At 38.0% G+C, this 6,000-nt stretch overlaps 1 protein-coding gene across 1 annotated transcript in view; it reads left to right on the top strand.

The window, feature by feature from the left end:
• Nucleotides 1–670: 670 nt before the first annotated feature.
• The window catches only part of plppr1 (phospholipid phosphatase related 1), a 38,060-nt gene continuing 32,730 nt past the window's right edge, over nucleotides 671–6,000 (top strand). Inside the window, exon 1 of the mRNA XM_035389885.1 lies at nucleotides 671–854. The gene's annotated coding sequence lies outside the window, so the exon portion shown is untranslated. The remainder of the gene's footprint in view (nucleotides 855–6,000) is intronic.

Here is a 6,000-nt window from a genome sequence, read left to right as displayed (position 1 = left end):
ATTTTGATGTTTGATAACCTTTTTCATTAAATAAATGAAATAATACTTTTAAAAATGTGTTTTGTGTTTACTCAGTTTCCCTTTGTCTAAAGACCTGAAATTGTTTGACAAATATGCAATAATAAAGGAAATAAGGAAGGATGCGATTACTTTTTCATAGCAGTGTACATACATACATACCGTTAGCTCAACAAAAAACAGATTTTCATAAAGGGATTCACTTCCAATATGGTTAGGCAACATTTCATACATTTTTATGAGAGGGGGCATCAACCCTCGTTGCTGTCATTCAATGCCACTGCCATCCTTGAGCCACACAATTGAAGTTTAAGAGGTGGGTGTGATTCAAGCACTTTGAGGCCACAACAATATTATTGTTTCAAGCCACCGATACCGATAGTGCTCTGATTTTGTCAAAGGATGGCACGTGGTCATTTTTACACTTGGTTCCACAGTTACCAACCTAGTAGCTTTTCCATACACAACACTAATGTTTAGGCTCAGGGACGTAGGAGGTCACCAGGGTAGTAACACCGTGCCAGCCTTGATTCTTTCCCCAGATTGCATCTTGGTTCAGCGCGTACGCGCAGAAGCCTGGCTATTTGTATCCCTCCCTCCACGCCTGAGTGAACGCTGTGTAGCTGCGCGCTCAAGCTCCGCCCCCTACTCACAGCGACCGTATTCACCCTCTTAAATATACACATATCCTCTTATCACTTACCACAACCTAAGCACCGATGACGGGGTGCCGAGATTATGGGTACGAGGATGGAGTAACATGCCTTTTTTCTCGGATTTTCCGTTCTTTCCTTAGGCGGATTTCCATCCTCATATGAATACAGTTTGATTCCAAGGTAAATTGCGGGTAAGGGGGCCGTGGGTGCAAAAGTCTATAAGGAAGGAAATGTCCAGAGTAGTAGCCTACTTCTATTGTCTGTTGGGGTGCCTCTGCTGTTTTATCCTGAGATGCTGGAAAAGTTCGGTTTCTTCTGTAAAATATGCTAATGCACAGGCTGGGGGATCCGTATGGTTTTAGTGAATGACTTACAAGAGGATCACTTTGTGAACACCAAGAATCACTCTCAAAATTAAGAGCTGTGAAGAGCGATGGTTTACAATGGAGCCGTTTACAGTGCTTAAGGAAGCATCGTGTGGAAGGCAAACACATACATGTAACCAACAGCGTTTCTACTTGGCTGATCACATTTATGTAAATATGGACGAAAGAAAACGTATACATACATTTGATGTTTAACCATTTTAACCGTTTGATGTCTCCATTATTAATTTCAGGTAACGATCCCAATGATGGTGTCTTAAATCTGTATATGGAGACCATCATTGGGATCGTTGTCTGAAATTAATAATGGAGACGGTTAAACATCGTTGTTTTGAGAGTATACTGCAGATTATTTTGAAAACAACTCCCTTGTTCGTTGGTGTATTTATGCATTCCAATATGTAGCCTACTTAACGTTTTTATTTGATTTTATTTTGGAATTCCATTACTCCACCGAGTTTACACCCAACTGTCGTACACCCATGCTTGAATCAGTATTATTAGAGGCACCAAATCATTTTTAGTTTAAAAGTGAGTAGTAATTTAGTTTCATATCTGATCCAGTTGTATATCTTAATTAAATGAACTTAAAATGAACTTGGTACGTCGAATTATATGTGGTTAGGAAGCTGTTGGCTTCAACAAAGCTTCTAATATGGTTTCTATTCATTTTAAATATCATTGTCATCACCGTGTTACTGTAGTCATGTGGAATGCATGGACTACCATGTCAGTTTCGTGATGTTGTGTACTATTTTAATGTAATCACTAAAATGGCTGCAAAATTTTCAGACAGATTAATTTAAAAATCAGCCAGTCTGTCACTCGAGGGGCACAGGTGCAAGGAAATGCACACTCATAACTGTTAGCATTTATAGCGCATATAAATTATGTATAGGTCTGCATGGCAGTAGTAAAAATGCCGTAATTAGGATCAATAGCAGGAATTATAAGATTTAAAATGTAATGGAACACATGACTTGAGGTCAATGTGGAAGCAAATACTGCTTAGAAGCATTTTTGTTGGATAAAAAAAAATGTTTCTACAGATTTTGTTTTAAATGTATGTGAATATTCTGTCAAGGTTGCCATGTAGATGTGTCATGCAAACACTAAGTGTGAAAAATGTAAATATTAGCTATTTTAACTTGGACATAACTGTGTCATAACTGTATAGAACATTCTGAGTGCAGGAATTCCCCTGAAGGCAGAATACATTTTTTTGTCAGAAAATTCAATGTGACAAAATGTGCCTGCATCAGCAAAATATAGGTTAACTTAGCAAATGCTAAATATAATACTGAAAACAGTCCATTTTGTCAGTAGCTGCAAAACAATGTCTGAATTTAAATGTGTAACATAATTATACATAATTATTGAATTTGGTCCCCTTTTTAAACGTGACATAAAATAAACCAGCACACCATGAGCAAAATCTGCACTGTTGTTGTCATAAATGAACCAAATTAAGAATACATTTACAATACACCTTTTCTAGCATTTATGATAAACATTCAAGGCCTGGAGCCAGTTTTCCATCATAGTTGAAGAGTCTGTTCCTGTAATGCTACAAACTTATTTACATTTGTCAGGTACTCCTTCCTATTACCTTTGGAAGTGTCATCAACCAAAATCCTCCTGAATTTGAGCAATTAGAGCGATTCACAAAAGGGCATTTCCTTGGTTTTATGGTGTAATATGACAATGTCTATTCTTAAGCATGTGGGACGTGTAATGCAGTGAGATTGGTTTAAATCTGTTTAGGACATGCGTCTTATTGGTTGTAGTAATCTCAAATGTACAATGAGTAGCTGTGGGCTCTTACTTTAAATGTGAAGTTTTTAGAATTTGATGGTCTTTTGTGAGAAACTATAGATGGAACACATACCTTCTGGTCAGCAGTTAGTATTGCTGGTAATCTTTAAATTAAGTCAGAGTGTTATTTATATCATCCTGAATGGATGGCTACAGCAAATATTCCTATCCACATTCTGATATAAACATGAAAATTAGGAATACATTTGATTTCCTGGGAATGTTAGAACATTATGTAAAATGAGATGATGCACTGACAGAAGAAATTGACAAATATTGGCCCTCTAGGGGTACAATGGGTTGTCACTGTAATAGTACCCTCAAAGGTACACCCATTGAGCCCTTTACCCTTTTATATTAGTATTCAAAGGTGCAAATATGATCCAGTGAGGGAACATTAACAGGAATTGTACCTTAAAGCTCAAAAAATGGATCCCTTCCATGCCCCATACAATGTGTAATGAAGGTCACTTGCTGTGTAATTAGATTTTTTTGCTTACATTTTGCTTGTAGTACAGTAGGTACGGTTGTTGGAAATGTTTCAACATATTATGAATCAAATAGAATAACTCAGTAATACAATCGCTGCTGGTTGCCAGCATTGATGATGTCTGATGTGTCATACTTACTCACAGCTTTGCAAAGCATTTGGATGCAAGTTGTTTTATGAGGGGTGACTAAAGGAGCCAGTTGGTTTGTTACTGGAAAGTCAAGCCCGATCTAAAATGGCTATAGTCCAACACCATGATCTAAGCCGTGTTCCACAGTGACATCATTTCTTCTAACAAACTGCCATCACATTACATTATTTGTTTGGGAGACACTTTTATCCAAAGCAACGTACAATAGTGCATACTAAGGTCATTGGAACAACTACAAGACACAGGTCCAATAAGATACTAATTATGTAACAGATATCCATAGCCATGAACACATTAAGTCCAGTTCACACAATAAGCATAGGCTAAGTCAGAAAGTTATGGTAAGTCAATCTAGGAGGCATGACAACAAGCTACAACATCAAGGTAACGATGCAAATGCAATATAAGTGCTGGATGGAGATACAAGTGTAACATGAAAGTTCTACAGGAACAAATTTGAAGGATACAAATGATAAGATTGGGAGTGCCCTGCAGAGTAGTGATAGTTAGTCCAGGTACAGTCTGAAGAGATGTGTCTTAAAACCACTGCGGGAGATGGGCAATGGACTGGTAGTTCGTGGAGGAACAGGGAGCTCGTTCCACCACTTGGGAGCTAGGGTGGAGAAGCACCGTAGATGGGGTGAGTGACACCCATTCACCCGGATGGCAGGGAGTGCAAGTCGCCCTGCTGCAGCAGAGCAGTGTGGTTGAGCTGGTGTGTAGGGTTGAATCATGTCCTGTAGGTAGGTGGGGGCTGTCCTGTTGGCTGCAGTTTACAATACAATACAATAAGCTCTTATATAGCGCTCTTCATGCGTACATCCCAGGGCACTTTAAAATAAAAATAAAAATATAAATAAATAAATAACCTAAGAAGTCAAAACTAAGAGGAGTAGGCACATGAGAACAAGTAAGTCTTAAGATACGATTTAAAAGAACCAATTGTAGTTGCACCTCTGATATGGCTTAGGATTGAATTCCAGAGGCACGGTGCAGCGCAGCTAAAAGCTCTAAAAGTTTAGCTGAGCACCACTAACATAACTGGTATATCTGCCTGCTTGCATTTTTCCAGCTTGCAGGACTTCATGCAGCCTTGATTGAAGTAATCCCAGTAACCTTGGTTCTGTACTCCATTAGATTGTGTCGTGTAGCTGTTATAATATCAATGTATGAAACAGTTTGACACATTATGGTGGACAAATAAAATCATACGGGTCCTTATGTTCACAGGAAAATAGTCAGTGTTAAATCAACAGAGTACGTTTTATCTACTCGTGTAAGTTTTATGAGAGTTAATTTGATTTATTATATTTAAACTGAAGGTTTTACTGTGTTTATCAGTTGGTGTCCGTGAATATTATGTCAGTGAATTAAAAATGTATGATTTCTTGAAAACTATACCTCTTAGATCTTTTGTGTTTTTCCATTATAATGACAAAACACGAAAGAAAATATGGCAGAACACAACAGATTCAACGTTGACTTGGAAGCACCTGCTTATGAAATGGCCGAGTGACCAAAAGAACCAAGAGGACTACCTATATGGACAGCAGTGTCAAGACCACTAGACAGTGTAACAGAGATTTTATTCTCTATTCAGATAAAGTGGGTAATAATAAGTGTAGGAAGCAACCTGGAAATAGTTGCAAACTCAACAAAATGGTTTTCATTTAGAAAAAGTTTAGCTACTCACATGTAGAATTAATTTATTTTTTGTGCATATAATAATGCTTAATTATGCTAAAATAATGCTAAGTTACAACAGCACACACCAGTAGGTTTCACAGACAGTGAGTAGTAAGCAAATTGAAAATATAGGCTAACCCTTCAAAATAAAAAGCATTATAAGACTGTATGAACATTACCACTCTCTGGAGTCCCTGTCTGTCCAGTACAGTGCAAATGCAAATGTCATGGGCACACGTATTATGTCTCTCATGTCCTCAAATGTGAAACCTTTGCCCCTCACTGGTAACTGTCTACTGCCAACTGGGTATCACCTCCTTGAAAAAATGGTGTAATTTTACAATTCATATTTAAAATCATGATACACACACTTTGAAGTTTTTTTTCCTTCATTTTTTACAATAAGTAATAGATTGCTTCTGAACATGCAGTAACATATTAAGTTGGGTGTTCATACTGCTTTGGTTTTGGCGATGCAGTATGCAGTGCCTTGTGTGTCGGTAGTGCAATTTGTAATTAATCTGTGATTGACAGGGGTTGGTAACAAGGAGTGAAGGTCACTGTAGGACAGGGGTGATGAAATGCTGGAGCTGATTACAGACAGGAGTGAATTGCAGTTGTCCAGTCGGCTGGATTGAAGCTGAGTGGATGATGTTTTAACACTGGCCATGTTGGGACTGCTGGTATTGGAATAGTTTACCATTTGCAATTCTGTTGAGGTGGGTGGAAAAATAATGTTTTAACAATATTGCAGACATGGAGGTCAAGGGTGGAGTTCAGAATAACATCAAGGTTGAT

The sequence above is a fragment of the Anguilla anguilla genome, chromosome 14 (assembly GCF_013347855.1).
Source record: "Anguilla anguilla isolate fAngAng1 chromosome 14, fAngAng1.pri, whole genome shotgun sequence".
Lineage (NCBI taxonomy): Eukaryota > Metazoa > Chordata > Actinopteri > Anguilliformes > Anguillidae > Anguilla > Anguilla anguilla.
Note: the sequence above shows the minus strand (reverse complement) of the source record. Positions and strands in the feature narration are given on the sequence as shown.